Source organism: Marmota marmota, unplaced genomic scaffold (genome assembly GCF_001458135.2).
Source record: "Marmota marmota marmota unplaced genomic scaffold, marMar, whole genome shotgun sequence".
Classification (NCBI taxonomy): domain Eukaryota; kingdom Metazoa; phylum Chordata; class Mammalia; order Rodentia; family Sciuridae; genus Marmota; species Marmota marmota.
The window spans coordinates 4,951,982-4,970,681 of record NW_025999962.1 but is presented as its reverse complement, the minus strand read 5'-3'; the positions used below and the strand labels follow the sequence as shown (position 1 = coordinate 4,970,681).

Sequence of the window (18,700 nt, the reverse complement as noted above, 5' to 3'; positions counted from 1 at the left end):
GGTAGAGAAGTCAGTATTAAAAAAAATACTGTTCGTGGGCTGGCTGTAGTTCAGTGGTAGAGTGCTCGCCTAGCACGTGCGAGGTCCGGGCTGGATTCTCAGCACCACATAAAAATAAATAAATAGAATAAACGTGTTGTGAAAAAAATACTGTTTGTGAGAAATCAGTATAAAAGAAATAGTGGGTGTGGGTGCATGCAATAACCATTACAATAACTGTTTGCCCCTTGAAATGACTACTGCCCCTAAAATAACTTTTTAAACCTAACAGTGCAAGAAGACAAGCTGATGGCCAGGCGTCTGGTCATTTTAGATATGCTCTGGGGTGTGGCAGCCTCAGGGTACAGAGAACCAACAGCAAAGGTAGGAGGAGGCCCACAGTCACAAGGTCTCAGCTGTCGGTTCACCCCCAGGATGGAACTGATGCCGCTCGCAGCATGAGGTCAGAAATGTCCCCAGCATCATTTTTCTTACATAATGAAACACGTCAGCTGACAGATGTGTGCCTTAGGCTGACTGTACAGCAATGTTTCTTCAGACATCTGGTTGGCAAGGACCCTGGGAATATGGAGATTCAGCCTGAAGATTTTCCAACCTAAATATTGAGTCACTGTTCCACAGATTTAAAATAGAGTTACTTTAAAAAGGACAAAAAGGACACAGTTTTCAAGTCGGATATCAATGTGAGAATGCCAACAGCAGTGCAAGGAAATGAACAGGAACAGTCTAAAGATTTGAAAGAGAAATGATCCACGGTGACCCACTTACGTCCGCACTAGGTGAACCAGAGCGTGCCACTCGGCCACGGTGCCCTCCAGCTCCTAGAGGGCCAGCCATGTGGGGAGCCGTGCGCACCGCCAGGGAAGGTTTTTATGAGAAATATGTAACTACTTTGCTTTCCAGGCTGAGGGGCAGAACGCACAGAGGGAGGGCGAGTCGGGAAACCTGGCTTTTACAAGTCACTTTCCAGCAGCCTCCGTCTCCTCACCTACTACCAGAGGGAGGGACAAGCCCTGTCCAGCGGTTAGGCCAAATGACAGGTCACTATCATTGCCTCTTGCGGTCCCTCACTGGGTCACTCAGGCGTCCTGAGTGCCTGCGTGTTCCTGCCTCCTTGGAGACTGCAGTGGGAGGAGGGCATGAGCAGGCCTCTGATGACCTGCAGGAGGCGGCTGCACAGCAGAACCGTCACAGACTCCTGAGCTGAGTCCTCCTGCCTGCGCACCAGGCGCCTGCTCCATGGAGGCTGAGGTGCTCCTAGTGGGCTTCGCACCTGCACCCAGCCCCTGTGACGCAGCCGGCTGTTCAGGGGAGACAGACTGCAGCTACATGGAAGCACATGCTTGTAAAAACTCAAACTCGCTCTCCACTACTCAGTCATTACAGCAGTCATTTTACTCCAAAAATAGGTTTTCCGACTCTGCAATGAAAGAAGTGGCTTGCAGAGAGTCGCAAGGCTGTGGGCCTGTGTCATCTTGTCTCTGAGCAGAAGCTGGGACCTGGGGCTCTGCCTAAGGGGTGTGGGCTGCGCGCAGAGGCACGAGCACTAGGCACTTCTAGCACTTTGAGCTCCGTGTCCGCTCCTCTTTTATGGATGATGAAAGCTGGGAGAGCAGGCCAGTCTCTAAGGGCGGCCAGTCAGGTAGGAAGTGGGCCCCCAGTATGCAGGCCTGGCCAGGGGACAGGGACACAGGTGCCCTCACAAGCATGGCCTGGGGAGGGCAGCCCCGCTCACCCCTGGGCTTCCCTTGGAGCTGGCACAGCACCCCCTCGGCCTCCCCTGCCCTGAGGCCTCGGGTTTCATCCTGGAAGACAATTTAGAAGGTTCAAAAAGAGTGGAATTCTGTACATACAATGAAAAGGCCTCCTGATGGTTTTTATGCTCAGCAGGGTTTGTTCACTGCTTCTGTTCTGGCTGATTAAACTTAAATTGGATTTCACAGTTTTTTTCCATGATTTTACCTTAAAGAAAACCGACACTGGCCCAGACGAATGGTCTTTTCAAAGGCCTCATGTTCATGGCACTGTGCAGGGGCCGGGCTGATGGCCGTCAGCTTTCTTCATCTCCTGTAACTAACCGCGGCCACTGCTGGAAGGGAAACCTTTGGTCCTGGAAAAATGCTCCTTCTGTCCCCTTGCTCTCAGTGGCTCCTGGGGGCGACTTCCTCAGGTGCTTCACTCCCGAGCCACAGATCCTGTCCTGAGTCCCTGCAGACTCCACTAAAAAGGGCCAAAGTCTGAAACTGACCCCCCAAACACACACCACCATGGACCACTGCGCAAGTCCCCTACAGCTCTGCACCACCCTGGATGCAGGGTGCCCAGGAGTCTGGCTGTAAGGGCCTCGTGTAAGTTTGTCCAGAATAGACAAAGAAATGAAATGGCGTAGCCAGGAGAGCTGCTCAGGAGGGCCAACTGCTGAGCACTGAGCACTAGGAAGTTCTGCTATTTCACTAACAGCTTTAAGATAGAACCACACACAATCCAGCCACTTACGGTGTGGCCTTGTGTGACTGGCATCTTTCATTAAGCACAATGTCTGTGAGGCCCAGACTGCTGCAGCCTTATCAGTACTTCATTCCTTTCGTTTCTAGAGAATATTCCATTGAATGGACACACCACAACTTATTTACCCATTACCACTGTGGGGCAGTATGAAGACGACCATGAGAATTTGTGGACATGTGTCTTCATTTCTTTCTGGTAGAAACTTACAAATGGAATTGCTGCTTCCCAGAGTCGGGGGCTCCCGACATGCAGCGAGACTGTCTTACACAGTGGATGCGCCACTCTGCCAGCGATGCGTGAGGCTTCCGATTCCTCACGTCCTCACCAGCGTTTGTTCTTATCATGACCGTCTGATTCACTGATTCTGGTTTGCATCGCCCTGATGACTAATGACACTGATGTTTTCCTGTGCTTACTGCCATTTGAACACTATCTTTGGAGTGGTCTCTCTTTAGATCCTTTGCTCGTTTTTTAATTGTCTGTTTTTCATTGTTGAGTTTTAAGAGTCCTGGATCAATGTGTGACTTCAGAGTGTTTCCTTCCGTGCTGTGACTTGCCTTTTCACGTTCTTGACAGCATCCTTGGAAGCAGAAAGGTTAATTTTTACGAAGTTCAACTGATCCACGTTTTCTTTTGTTATCTGTGTTTTGATGTTGATGGCTTTATATCTAGGATATCATCATCTAATTCGAGGTAACAAAGATTTACGTCAATATTTTATTCTTGAGAGTTTTACAGGTTTCACTCTTGCATTTAGGTCTCTGATCCAGTTAAGTCTATTTGTTTTAATTTTTCTTTTTTTAGTTATATGCAGTGCTCAGAATCTAACTCAGTGCCTCGTGTATGCTAGCAAGTGCTCTACCACTGAGCCACACCCCAGCCCTGTTTTGTTTAAGAAATATTTATTTTTTAGTTGTAGTTGGACACATTACTTTTATTTATTTATTTATTTATTTATTTTTATGTGGTGCTGAGGATCGAACCCAGGGCCCTGCACATGTGAGGCGAGCGCTCTACCACTGAGCCACGGCCCCAGCCCAGCCCTGTTTGTTTTTTGAGATGAAGGTCAACTATGTTGCCCAGGCTGGCCCTGAACCTGTGATCCTCCTACCTCAGCCTCTGAGCACACACCACAGAGCCTGGCTGAGGTCTCTGGTCTACCATGTGGAGTTCAGTTTATGCACAGCATGAGGCAGAGATCCAAACTGGCTCCTCTCATGTGACATTTAGTCATCCTGGCACCTCCTGTTGAAGATTATCATTCCCTCCACTGAATCAGCTTAGTGTCTTGCCAAAATCAACTGACCACAAACACAGGAGTTTCGTTATGCTCTCTCAATTCTACCCCGTCGCTCTGTGTGTTCATCTATGCCAGTACCACACTGTCTAGAGCACAAAAGATTGGTAAAAATTTGGAAATTTGAAAATGTGGGTACTCCAACTTTGTTTTGGTTCTTTAAAACTTTTTTAAGTATTCTAGGTCCCTGAATTTTAGGAATTTCCAAACTGGCTTGTTGGCTTTCTTTTTTTAAACTCGGAATGGAATCCAGGGGCGTTTGATCACTGAGCCACATCCTCAGCCCTTTTATTTCTTACTTTGAGACAAGGTCTCACTAAGTTGCTTAGGGCCTCACTTAAGTTGCTGAGGCTGGCCTCAAACTTGTGATCCTTCTGCCTCAGCCTCCCGAGTTGCTGGGATTTTAGGTGTGTACCGTCACACCTGGTATTCTGCAATCTTGCCAAACTTGTACTAGTTCTAAAACAGGTTGAGCATCCCTACTTCAAATATACAAAATCTGAAATTTGAGGAGTGTCACGTTGGTACTCAAAAAGCTCTTGATTTGAGGGCACTTCAGATACTGGTTTTTCAGGTGAAGGATACTCAACCAATAAAGTCCACGCAAATATTCCAAAATCTATAAAACTCCAAACCCTGAAATACTTCTTCCCCCAAGCATTTTGGATACTAAACCTATTAGGTTTTGGTGGACTACAAGTTTAAGGAAGATTTCTCTATATAAGATCGTGCCACCTGTCACCAGAGACAGATTAACTTTTTCCTTTCCAATTATACGCCTTTTATTTTTTCCTCTTGCCTAGTTTTCCTGCTGGAACCTTTGACACAATACTGAACAGAAGAAGCAAGACAGCAGTCATCATCCTAATCCCAGTCATGGGGAAGGTCTGTCTTTCACTAACGCCCTCCACCCAGACAAGCTACTCCTAACTTGTTTGAGTGCTTTGATCCTAAGGAGTATGGCGATGGTGTGCATGTAAGTTTAACGTTTCAGAACAGGCATCATGAGGGACCAAAGTTACCTTGGATTACAATGACCGCCATTACATACTTTGATTAACTTGAAGCATCCTGGGAACTAAATAAGATCCATTTTAAGCAACTCAAAGAAAACAGTTCTTCTCTGGCATTGAGAAGATGAGTTTGTAATGTTTAAAAAAAAAAAAAAAAAAGATATATCAGAGAAAAACAAGAATGTGCTCCAAACATGTAATTATTTGAACCTTTGAATAACACAACGTAATGTAGAAAGCAAAGAAAGGAATAAGACACAGCTGATAAAATCTCATCACCAAAAATATTCTAAAGACTGACACCAAGACTGGGGATCCAATTCCACCGTCTTAGAAGCTGAGAGGGACAGAGAGGAGGAGAGCGCGCCAGGCCAGAGACGGGAGTGGCGGTGGAAGTCCCAGCTGCTCAGCCAGGCTGGGCCAGTTGTCTGGGTCACATGCCAGGTAGAAAGGCCGCACAGAGTCCGGGCCCTCTCCTTCCTGCTGCTGTCCCAGCCACTGAGCAGGCCTCGAGGGGCAGCTGCAGGACAGCGGGCTCCTGAGGCAGGCCGGCCCCTGGGTGGCTGCGTGCGACGGCACTTCAGCCACAGCACAGGAGACTGTAGAGCGAAAATAAAGACATCTGTGTTTGGTCTCTGAAATCTGGGGTCCGCTTGTTCCTGGGGGATGACGTAGCCTAATACAACACAACCAACTGCTGTGTGGCAGAAAGAGCACAACTTCCTCAACAAATGGAAACAACTTGTAAAAATACAAGTGAACTCGACAATGCCAGCTGGGTGGGGCTGGAGGGAGTAGGAAGGTGTTTCAACATGGATGACAGGCTTCATGGAAAAATCTGGAAACAGAACAAGGCAGCTAATAGCCACCAACCTCTGACCCCGCAGTCCCCTCTGGGGACTGCGCTCTGAGAAAATAAGCCCCAAGGGAAAAGAGAAGGAACAGATTGTTCATCACAGTAGCAGACATTTGGAGACAAGTTACAAGTTCAAACACCAAGGACACCAGGGTAAACTGAAGAATGGACACTGCATGGCCACCATAAAGGACAGCAGGTGAGCCGTTCTGCATTTGAGACTGGGCATAAGCAAAACTGCACCCAGACACTGATCACACGTGAACGTCAGGGGCGAGGGTTGGCATTTTCCCCCCTGCCTCCCTAGAGGGCCTATTATATTATAGGTGGACACTCAAATGTTTGCCGGGTGACTGGATGTCTGAACCAATCCTAACCACGTCGATGAGCCAAGTCAGTGAAGCAGGCTGGCAGGGACAAGGGTGGGAGGGGCCGAGGCTTGGCAGCCTCTGGTCTGTAGAAGATGCGTGTGTTTGAAATAAACAAGGAGAAATGCTATGCCTCCTTCACGGGGAATCTCCTCCACAGGAATTCCAGGAAGGAATTCCTCCATAGTGGGGTTCCTGAAGTTCAGAGGGGGGCTGGCAGGCCACCTGGCAGTGTCAGGCCTGGGAGAGGTCCCTCTGGGTTCCCCTTACCCTGTAGGGGCCAAAGCACCTCCAGAAACCCACACAATAGCACCTCATCATCCAGACCTTCCAGACCTGCCCAGGCCTCGGTGCCTCGGCTCCTGCCGGTCATCAAGAATCAGGCTCCTCCTTTGAGCTGGTATCTGCATTAATGGGATAACACACCAGAAACCTGAAGAGCAGTCCCTCATGGGTCAGCCCTCCTCGGTCCTTGCTCGGAACCCACCACCCACTGTCTGGCGCTGGCCGCTGCTCCATCGTCATCCCCAGCCTCAGAGCCCCACAGAAGCAGTACTGCCAGTCCTTGATGCCCACTCCTTCCTGCTCACCTTCCTGGTGAACACTGACCCCCACCATCGCACCGCCCCCTCCTCCCGGTTCTAACCCGCCTGCTGGGTACACTGTGTTTCTGCAGTTTGATTTTCTCCTGTTCTGAACATGGAGAGCACTATGCCCACGGTCACTGAGATCTCAAAATCTCAGCTCCAGTGAGGCACGTCAGACAGAAGCTCCTCCTGCCCACAGACACGAGCAGCCACCTGACTGCCCAGGCCACCACACGCAGCCACCCTGACTGCCCAGGCTGCCACACGCAGCCACTCACTGAGGGCACAGCAGGGAGCCCTCCAGCTCTGCCACACGTGCTGCCGAGGTGCTCCCACACAGGCTCAGAAGCCCTCCTGCATCACACACGTGTGCACACGCTTCGTTCCCCTGACATCAGGCCAGGCATCGGGACTGAGCACACTAGGACCCCCTCACTTCAGGGTGTCTTCACATCCTAACCACAGTCCCCCAAAGTGACAAGAGAGGTGACAAGGCTATAGAGGACTGGAATACTGATTCGGGACTGCATTTCGTCTTTATTCCCTGCACTTTAGAGTCTCTGCTCCCCTTTGTGCCAGTCTTTGAGGGGCACCACCAGGGCCAGCTGTTATGTCACATTGAGTACTTCCTGAAAATCCCCTCTCAGTCAGATGCACCTTCCTCGTGGGTGCCTCTTCCTTAAGCTACAGAGTTTCCCATTCAAGAACTACATGTAAATCCTAAAAAGGCCAGGCGTGATAGCGCAGCTCTGGAGGCTGAAGCAGGAGGACTGCAAGTTCAAAGATAGCCTCAGCAACTTAGCAAGGCATTAAACAACTCAGGAGACCCTATTTCTAAATAGAATATTTAACAAAGGCTGGGGATGTGGCTTGATGATTAAGCATCCCTGGGTTCAATCCTAGACACCAAAAATAAAAACCCCCAAAACTGAAGTTACACATGGGCTGGGATATAGCTCAGTTGGTAGAGTGCTTGCCTCGAATGCACAAGGCCCTGAGTTCAATTCCCAGCACCAAAAAAAAAAAACTACATAGACCCAGAAGAATCAGAAAATAAATAATCTTTGACAAAAGTAGAAGGGAAAAAAATATAGAATGGGTCAAGAGGTTGTCCTTTATTCAGGCCAGAAAATGGGGGCATTCTCCACGGGGGCAAACGTGAGGGGGGAAGAGGGAGAAGAAAAACGCTGACCGCCTGGAACAGGGGCTGGAGGCAGCCGAGGAGGAGCCACGCAGGTTCCCAAGACAGACAAAGGGCACTATTAACAACAGCATGAGTCAGAGTGGCCCCAGGTCGACCCCTCCAGCTTCTTTGAACCCCTCCACTCTGAGGCAGCCCCTTCTAGACGCAGGACTTCCTGTCACACAAAGGGCCTCTGTGGTCCTTTGTCCACAGAGGAGGAGCGGATGCTTTTCCGTGCAGACAGGCAGCAGTTTCTGGGCTTCTTCCCCACCCCACACTCTGATGGGGCAGAACCCTTGAGGGAGGGACATCTCTGGATAAAGGGGTATAAATTGCAAAGTGGAAAATGAGAGATCGGAGACAGCTAAGAGAGCAATGCAACAGAACTGGGCGGCTGGGATGCAGGTCTCTGACAGTCTCTGGAATCTGCTACTTTGATTCGAATTTTTTTTTTTTTTTTTTTTTTTAGTTCTAGATGGACACAATACCTTTATTTTGTTTAGTTTTATGTGGTGCCAGGATCAACCCAGGGTCAGCAAGCTCTCTACCACTGAGCCACAACCACGGCCCTAACTTTGATTCTTCACAAGACGGGACTTTTTAATGTTCCAAGCACTTCAGAGAAAAATACCTGCTCATCTGTAAAATGGAATCCAATCTGCCTAAGAGGCTGTGCAGATAAAATGGCACACCTCTGGGACCTGGCACGGCCTCTGGAGAATAAGGGTCTTCAAATTCAGCAGCAGCCACAGGGATGACCCCCTTGGCTAGGTGCCCATCACCTGGGGGGGCCTTCCCACAGGGTTGGCGGGAACATGCACAACCTCCTCCAACACCATGGCCACACACTAGGAAAAAGTTCTGCAAAGACACTATGGGGACGTGGACAGGATCAGAAAGGGTGACCAGGACTGATGTTTCAGCAGGAACTCATCATCTGAAAAGTAGGGAGTGTATCTCAGGAAGAGACCTGTGATGAAACAAGAGAGTGCCAGGCTCAGGGTCTGGCTGGCCCTGGACAGAGCCCTGAGAAGCTGTGGCTTTGACAGAAGGAAACAGAGACTTATGAATAGCAGGGTGCGAGGAACGGGTACAGCCTGTCACGCAAGTCACCGTAAGAGTGACTTCTGCTCCATCCACCCCACCAACCAGCAATAAAAGAGCAGCACTTCCAGCCCAGAGCACACGGCCTGTCCCCCAGGCCTGCCCCCAGCCCAACACGAGGAGACTGGAGAGCAAGAAACAGACATGCAGCGACTGACAGGAAAGGAACCGCTCAGGTACTTCTCAAGCTAGAGCATCAACAAGCGTCTTCCAAGTCAACAAGTCGTGCAAACCCCACGAAGACGGGATTTTTAACTATTTTGTGAGCATCTCTGCGTTCTACATGGTGCCACTTTCTCAAGAAATCATTCTAGCCGTCCACAGGTATGGCCTGGAGCCAAGCGCTCTCCTCTAGAGAGCACAGAGCACAGGGCCAGGTTGGACCTGGAGTGACCATACAGAAAACTGAGTTCTCATTTTCCAGTAACATGGAAAAATGAATAAAGAACCCACTAACATTCTGAAATTACCATGCTAAAACAAAGCATAAATTAATCACAGGTTTCCCTTAAATGAGGAAAGCGGCAAGAACTCCACGGTACCTGGGACAGGAGCAGGTCAATTTCTAAGCCGCCTCCTTCTTATCAGAAAACGGGGATAAATATGGCTGACCTACTTCAGTGGGAAGTTATGAGGAATTTAGGTGACCCCTGGGAGGGCCTGCATATACTAGGTACTTAGGAAATGCCAGGCTCCCTAACTCCGACCCCCTTGTCCCCCATAACTCCTGCCCGCCCCTCTGGCCTGCTGTCCCTCCACGGGGCAGACGCCCTCAGCAAGCAGGGCTCGAGCAGCCCTCGTGCCTTGGCTGACCCCTGAAAACTTTTGTTTTCCACATGCTACCTGCCCCATAAACATTTCCAGTGGCCACTTTATGAAGGAGAGAATCAATGACATTCACATTTATGACACAATGCCTGATTCCCAGACCTGTCTTGCTAAATATTATCTGGAAAGTCTTGAAGAAAATATCTTGCTTACTATCTATCCTCAAAGACAATGCTTTTCTCTCTAACACACAAAGATCCTTCATAAAACGTGTCAGTCTGACTGACCTGAGAAATAACCTGTATCCCAAATGTTTAATTATTTTGAACAAAATATTAACTTTGCTATAAAAAGCTGATTTAATTAATATTAAATCAAAAGTTGTTTCTAACATTATATATTTAACACACTCTAATAATAATAATAATAATATACATACATACACACATACATATTTCTCCCAATTTTCTTTATTTAAAATATTCTAGGGGGCTGGGGATGTGGCTCAAGCGGTAGTGCGCTCACCTAGCATGCATGCGGCCCGGGTTCGATCCTCAGCACCACATACAAACAAAATATGTTATGTCCGCCAAAAACTAAGAAATAAATATTAAAAAATTCTCTCTTTAAAAATAAATAAATAAATAAATAAAATATTCTAGGGCTGGGGACATAGCTCAGTTGGTAGAGTGCTTGCCTTGCATGCACCAGGCTCTGGGTTCAATCCCCAGCACCACCAAAAATAATAAATAATAAAAATAAAAATAATTGTAAAGATGACCCTCAGAGCTGGAAGCCTGCTAAGAGCCAGGATGGCAGTGAAAACGAGGCCCATGGCGGGGAACTGGAAGTGAAGGAGGGGAGACGGGCACCCTGGCAGGGAGCACGGGCAGACACATGAGCAGCTGGAAGAGGAGGCAGCCGCGGGAGGCCTGGACCAAGGTGGGTGGAGGAACCTGGGAACCTCTGAGCCACTGCTGGGAACTCAGAAGACAAGCCCAACGGCCAGCCAGTGCAAAGTATCTTCAAACCACATCTAAACAGCTGGATGCTTAAGCTTATTTAAAAACATGTAAGTGGACAATTACCCAGGAATAAAGCCTAGAAAACTCTGGTGGCTTTAAAACCTGTCCCCATGCTGAGGCCTCCTGACTCTTCCCTGAGCTCCCCCGACACCCCGGCCTGGAGGCACCAGCTAAAACCCATTTCCTGCTCCTTCAGCCCCGATCCATCTGCCCCTCTCTGGAGAACACCCTGGTGGGTCATCCCAACTGCCCTTTACCTCATGCCCACACCCCAGCAATGCACCCTAAGCCAGTGGGAGCGTGGCCACTTCCCACCATCTTAGCCTCAGCTACTCAACACCTGCCAAGAGCTGCTCATCAGTTATCCACACTCCCCACCCCGACCCACAGGTCCCTGTGATCTGGCCCCTGCTTCTAGCACCCAGCTCCCACCCCAAGCTCGGCTGGAGTTACCTGCCGATGGTTCCCCAAATTCAACAGGCCCAGCTGACCTCGGCACCTCTGTGTCTCCAGGTTTAGTCTGCCGCCACCCAGCACCAGGCAGCCGGTGCTCAAACTCGCCCTTCTTCTTAGGAAAGCCTGCCCTGTCCTTCCCAGCCTCTGACAGCCTGCTGCGTCTCCCACCTGCCAGATGATGTATTTATACATCGTCTCTCTCTCTCTCCTCCAGTTCACTGCTCAGTTCCCAGCACTGGGGCAACAGGCACTCAACAGTCACACCTTGGTGACTGAGTCCAGCAACGTGCAGGGTGCGCAGACACGCAGCAGCTAGACCCCGTTGCTGTCATCAGCAGTCAGGTGTCTAAGTAGCTCTCCTGTGGAAGGACTTTCAAAGCTAAATAAAGAATAGACGTGGCACTGAACTGGCAAGAAAATAAGGGCATCTAAAGACACCAAAGTAGTAAATTGAAAGCAGAAATCAGGGGCTAGGAGTGTAGCTCAGAGGTAGAGTACTTGCCTACCACATGTGAAGACCTGGTTAATCCCCAGCACTGCAGAAAAAAAAAAAAAAAAAAGCCTCTACGATATAAATAAGAAGATAAGTCAGCTTTCTCTCTGAGGTAACAGAAAAAAGAGAAATAACAGATTATTAGTAAATAGTGAAGTCTACCTTATATTTAATGATATTCCAGAAAGAAAAAATATTGATGAAAAGGAAAAATCAGAATTTAAAGAAAATATTTCAGAAAGTTGAAAGACACTAAATCCAGTCCAGAAGTCCAAGGAGCCAAGCAAGACTTTAAATTAGAGTCACCAAGACAAGTTCACCGCACACCTCCCAGGCTCACTGAGGATTGTGAACACAGCCAAAGGAGAAGACAGCGCCCTTCAAAAAGATCACAACTGGACTAACAGCACCACGAGGGCAGCAAGCACTGGAACACGCCATTCAACACGCTGAGCAGCAGCCACGCCCGCCAGAACCCGGTCACACGGCCTCTCGAGAACTAGACTGCTGGCGTGTAAAATACACATCTCCAAAACCAATGTGCAGAGAAGGAATTCTAAAGGATGTACTTCTAACAGAGAGAGGGCAGGAACAGCGCACACCGGAGGAGATGACACACAGCATCAAGACCAGAAGCAGAGGAGGCGGCGGGAGCCATGAACATGAGGAAGCACAAGAGGGGCCTCCTGGCCGAGGCCTCCACAGGTCTGGGCTCCTGGAGGTCACAGTGAGCGAACGGATCCAAACCACCGAGGAGCCTTCCCTGGAGAGAGCCAAGAACAGCCCCAGAGCTGCAGCCACAGAGCTGCAGCCCCAGAACCCTCCACTGGGACAACACAGCTCTAGAGGACATCAAACTCTCAAGCATGTACTGTTCCCTCTGCTTCCCCCGTCTACCTCACAAAACCTCTCTTCAAAACTCATCCCCAAACTGAGAAGTCTTCCATGACCTCCTCTATTCACGGAAGAATAAGGTCCCTCTAGCGCTATAAGAAGACTCGCCACCCTGCAGTTTAGAAATGCTTATCCCAACACAAGCCCTGCAGTGCACACCTATAATCCCAGCAGCTCAGGAGGCTGAAGCAGGAGGATCTCAAATTCAAGGCCAGCTTTGACAATTTAATGAGATCCTGTCTCAGAAAATAAAGGGGGCTGCAGATGTAGTTCAATTGTAAAGCACCCCTGGGTTCAATCGCACTACTGGGTTAAAAAAAATAAAATAGACGTGTTCTCCCCATTGGTCTATGACTTTTCATAGACAAGAACTCAATCAGGGCTGGGGATGTGGCTCAGCAGTAGGGCTCTCACCTAGCACATGTGAGGCCCTGGGTTTGATCCTCAGCACCACATAAAAATAAATAAGTAAAATAAAGGTATTGTGTCCAACTACAACTAAAAAATACATTAAAAAAAAAAGAACTCAATCTCTCTCTCTCTCTCTCTCTCTCTCTCTCTCTCTCTATCTATCTATCTCTGTCTCTCCCCTCCCTCTTCTGTTCCCCCACTGGCCTCAAACTTACAATCCTCCTGCCTCAGTCTCCTGAGTACCTAGGATTACATGTGTGCTACTAGACCTGGAAAGAATTCAGTCTCAACCATCTGTGGATCCCAGGGTCTAGCAGTGTCTGATGTGAACAAGAGAACAAATGGATGGATTAAATGAACGAATGTATGTGTGCATGAATGAACAAATCAGTCCATCCAGCCAGCATCCTGGTAGACTGTCCCTCCAGGTAGTAACTTAATCGATGGCTGGAAATAAGCACGGAGCTCACTCAGATATTAGCATGTCCATCAACAAAGGCAGTGAGATGCTGGGACAATCACAGTTTGCATAAGCCTCACACAAAGAATTTCCATCAGTACAACTTCTGCTATCCCAATTCAAAGTCTTCAATCTTAGCAGTTTATTGGATGTGCCCAAGAATAAATTTAATGTCTTACAGAGTTCAATGTCAAGAATGCAGAGACTTCACCTCTAAAAGCTGTCTGCTGCTTTCTTCATGACCTTGCTCTAACATTCTTCCTGCACAGGCAGGACTGGATCTAAGTGACCCTGAGCTCACCTCCTCCACAGGTGAGCTTTCCAAGTCAACAGGTACTGCTGGCCAGACCACTGTGCCTTGCACCATTTTTTCTTCCCAAAATCAGAAAAGAAAAAGCACTTCACTGTCCCCATATTGCCCTGTGCTTCATTTACTTTCTTAAACTAGTGCCACCACTGTATGTTATAGGAATTTAGGGAAGTTCAACATTTCAGCTTAATTACGTTAATGTCTTGTTAAGTAACCATTTCCAATAAAATCATCCCCTGCACTCCTAGAAGGATTGCACTATAGAACAAATCTTGATGGGAAATGAGACTATGAAATTCACAGTCCAAGCTTTACGTTAAAAAAAAAAAAAAAAAAGAAAGCTTAAATCCCGTACTACCGTGATGACCACCGGCACACATTTCAAATTCAGAATACTTTGTTAGATTCTGTTTCCCAAAATGGAACAATATGCTTCATGAATCCACACAGAGAGTCATTTTCTTATGATTCATGGATGATGGGGGTCGAATGAGAAAAGTATGCCAGATTCCCAGGGCTGGGGAAGACATCAAATAGACACCCAGCCTGTCCTGAGATATGCAAATGTGTCGAGACCACTAGAGTGCCTTCAAGACAAACCTCGAGCTGGGAGAGAGCTCAGCTGCACAGCCTTCTCCAGCACGCTTCAGGCACTGCAGCAACAGCCCAAATCCATACAGACAGAAGGCTGCAAGTCATTAGTCCACTCACTCTTTCATTCAAATCAATGACCTCTGTTTTACAGTTACCATCTTACATACAGAAAGCACAGGCCTAGAGTGCGGGGAGAAGTTTCTTCAGCTCTGGTCTGGAGAGAAGCCCCACGCAGGGATGGAAGCAAACAACCCCCCCGATGGCACGATGGTGTGCTGACAGACAGCTGAACTTCTCAGAGACATCTGGGCCCCAGCAGCCCCAGGGCTACCCTTTAACCTCCTGTCTGCAGCAAAGCCATAGCTGCAGAGCCGCTGTCCCTTCACGTCTCTAAGTCTCACAACATTAATGTAGGCAGAAATTAGGGGACAGAAAGAAAGGGTACCAAGCAGTACCCATGCTGCCCCATGTGTGAAAAGACAGCAGCAAGTCTGAAGTGCTAGCAGGGGACACAAGTCACCAGACAAGGAAGTGACCTGAGCCGCACCTTGGGCGGCTCCCAGTCCTCTTGCTGCAGCCCAGGGCCTGCTGACCACCAGCAGTGACCATCCAGTTCCCCATCCAAGAGTCAACTTCTTCAAGGATGCTGACAAATCCTACCCACCAGAACTCCCGAGGGAAGTTCTGTCCTGTTGCATAAAAATATTGCTCGTGTATCCCTCTTCATCCTAGTAGCTCATTAATTAAAATAGGTATAAAGTTATTAAATTCAATTTCAAGTACAATTAAAATATGTATGAAAATGACCACTTTCCTGGAGTGTATCTGTTTCAAAAACTCCTCAAGCACCACCATATGCATTGAATACTTCAGAAAATACAAACGCCTGTCATTATATGAATCTACCTGGGGCGCTGCAGGTGGCTCTGCACAGACGGTGGGAGGCATGCCAAGGTCTAAGGGAAGTCACCTACTGTTCTCAGTGCACTTCTATTTTCATACTTGAATTTCCAGAAGATTTCAAATTCAGTTTTTAGGCAATTCTGTGTGAGTGCGAGCCCCGGAGCTGAGGATTGAACCCCAGGCCTCGCACGCTCTCAGTGACCTACGGCTGAGCAAGGCCCCTGTAGAGACTGTTTTCAGAGATCCTGAGAAGCTGGGAGTAAATTCTCTTATAAATAAAATCACTCTTTCTTTACATCCCACTACAGTGTTCTAACCTGTTCAGTCCCTCTCAAGACCTTCTGAGCGCTGTCGGTAGTTCTTTACGGGACCCGAAATGCTGAGAAATGGGGGAGAAAAGTTCAGGGTTTTCCTTTCACATCCTGAGGAATCCTCTTTCAAATAAGAACTGAGTATCTGTCTGCTCCGTGTAAGCTGTGATCTTAGCTGGGCATCCTCATACAGCACATAATCATACAGTGAAGTCCTCTTTGATGGGGACCTGACTGAGGGGAGAGGCAGGAAAAACTATAAAACAGACAACTCTTTAGAAAATGCATCTGTAAGAAGCAAAAACCTCAATGCTCTTTGTACTAAAAGCACTCCACTGTGCACTATATAATTTATCACATAGTACTCAGTACACACCTGTGTCAAACAGTACCTACAGGGAAATCATTATTGAACAAAAAGCTGAGTATTTGAAAAGGAAACAAATTAAAAGTGAGCAGAAGAAAGTGCCATTCAGCCAGGCACTGCTATCTTGAGACAATAATGTGGGTGGAAAGGTCACGACCTAGAAGGTGGGAGACCTGGGCTCCACACTCACTCTGCTTGCAGGCCGAGGACCCTGAACAAGCCACATCACCTCGAGGTCCCACTCCTTTGTTAAGATGAGGGGCCTGGCCATACCCATCCCAACAGCCACTACAATGCTAAGTAATGTGTTCCGCCTTTTAAATTATGCCACCAAATGTGTAGAATTTGTGGGTAGAGGAGAGTCAAAGGACTAATACTGCACAAAAAAGAAAAGCACAGAAAGGGAGGCTTATTTTTACTTATTGGCACAAATCTCATACCTGCAGGGCAGGCTCTGAAGTTAAGAAACCTCTTAATTATTTTCATAAACGTACCATTTAAAATTGGTCTAGAATTCAGTATATTTTATTGTCAAGGTCAGGATCTGAGAAAAAATATGCAGAGCTATAAGAACAAAGACAAAACTGGCGGATCAAATTAAAGTCTCACAGATGCGTTCTACCTCAGAGGTTTCTAGAAACCGTTCCTTTGAGACCCTATGAAAGTATTGGACATACACGAATCACAGTAGGTACCAACCCAGCAGGAAAACATGCTTCTCCAAGTGGTACAGACCACACAGCATGGCATTTTCTGGAGAACAGCAACAGAATCCTGCCTCGTGGACATTCATGGCCACAGGTAATCTGATAAGTGAAGTTTGCTTAGTGGTGATTACTTCTGTATTGGGATTTAAAAACAAAACAAAACGAAAAAACAACCTTCTAATTAGAATTGCAGTGCTGCATAAAGGGAAGAGAGAGCCACGCTTTTTCAATTCCAGAGTGTGACATCTAAGAAAAGAAATAGTTAAAAACGTGTGTGTGAGGCTGCTCCGTTATTAAGACAATAAAATAATAAAACTTCTACATTTCCCTATCTGCTAAGGACATGCACAGGGCCTGGTGGCAGCCCCTCTGATGGAGACAAGGGCACAGGGTCCAGCTGAGAAGGAAATTAAAAAGCGCTGACTCAGGGGGACAGGGAAGGGGCTGGCGCAGGTGGCATGCCAACTCAGAGCCTGGGCAGGCAAGAAACAGCAACTTCGGCCAACTGCACAGGCTCCTTGTTCCTTTTCTCTCTGGACCTCCAGCTTAGAGGTGGCTGGTGGGAAGGCGCTGGCAGCATGTGATAAGCATGACGTGTCTGAGTGAGGGACAAGCCAGCCTATAGTACAGGGAGCTCGGAAACCCACAAGCTCCCGGCAAGAAGAAAGTGCAGCCGGAGGCAGCAGCAGGAGGCAGCAGCCAGGCTGAGACCAAAAGCAAAGTCACGCCACACGCACACCTTCTAAAGCCAGCCCCAAATGCTAAGGCACAAGCTTCCTGAGTTTGTCCAAAACCTATCCACCAAGAACATACTCACTGCACAGGATGGCAGGTCCACACCGGTTAGCACTGGCCCAAGGGGACACTTCCCTCCGGGAATTCCGAAACTACCTGGGTTGCTGACAAGGTGAGACTGCTGGTAAACCAGTCGCTCGGCAAAACCCAGCCATGAACGTTGTCTTGCAGGAGGTCTACCTTCCGGAAATGCACACTTGGCCAGCAGCTGGCTCGCTCCTGCCCACAGGCTCCTGCCCCTTGACTGCCAGCAGCTTCCGCACCTGCCTCTGCCCAGCACTGCTGGTGAGTCTGACCTCCGTCTCCCTGCCGAATTCTCCAGCAAATTTCATCATTTCCTGTTGGCTGCCGAGATCAGGTCATTCCCTTACACTGCTGCAGTCACTGTAAAGCACCAGGCTCTCAGAGGGCTCTGCAGGCTCCTGCCTGCCTGCCGCGCCTAGCACAGAAAAGCTCTTTTCTGAAAGGGGCCACAGAAACCTTGGTGTTTCCATGGGAAATCAGGAAGGAGGAGTCTGACAAAGAAATTTATATAACACCAGCCCCAAAGTCAACTTGTATATAGACCAACTTACACTATCCTCCCAGCCTCCCTTCTTGTATTGGGATAGGTCTGCTTAGGAACAACAAAAAGGCACAGCTGTATCTGAGGAGCCAGTGGCAGGGACTGGTTTGGGGGCACTCTTCTCACACTGCCCCACACACACAGAGCACCATGTCTTTCCATGCTGCACACATCACGCAATGCAGCTTGTTAGCAGAATGAATGTGAACCCTGACGTCGGAGATAGGATTGGGGACACAGGGTCCTACACTGTCTCCTAAGAGGGAGGGCACTCAAATAGTCAAGTGTCATTACGAAGAGTAAAACAGGAAACACACCCCACATCTTCCATTCTGAGAAAGAACTGAAAGTGAAGAAAAAAAAACAAAGTAACTTTAGGCAGGAAAGAAATCCTTCCTAATTCTAAGATGTATGTGCCCACAAGACCGCATAGCACTTGAGTCCCCTTAGGCAAAAGTCCCCGTGTGTCATAGCCAGGAGAAGAGCAGCAGGAGCAGGTCCAGGCGGGCTTCCGAGGGTGCTCTGGTCCTTGAACTGGTTATGTGCACGCTGCGTGTAAAGTTCAGGCACAGGCACACTTGTGATCGGGTACTGTTGTGTATGCATGATATTCTTCAATAAAGAGTTTTTAGCCAGCACACATCTGTAATCCCAGAGACTTGGGAAACGGAAGCAGAAAGATTGCAAGTTTGAGGCCAGACTTGGCAATTTAGTTCCTGTCTCAA

The 18,700-nt window shown here is 48.2% G+C and overlaps 1 protein-coding gene across 2 annotated transcripts in view; it reads right to left on the bottom strand.

Moving 5' to 3' along the window:
* Positions 1-17,849, bottom strand: part of Pacsin2 (protein kinase C and casein kinase substrate in neurons 2) — a 62,362-nt gene extending 44,513 nt beyond the window's left edge. The window contains exon 1 of one of the 2 annotated variants that reach the window (XM_048803037.1): positions 17,433-17,849. The gene's annotated coding sequence lies outside the window, so the exon portion shown is untranslated. The remainder of the gene's footprint in view (positions 1-17,432) is intronic. The other variant, XM_048803038.1, reaches the window with a different exon arrangement.
* Between the last annotated feature and the right edge of the window lie 851 nt (positions 17,850-18,700).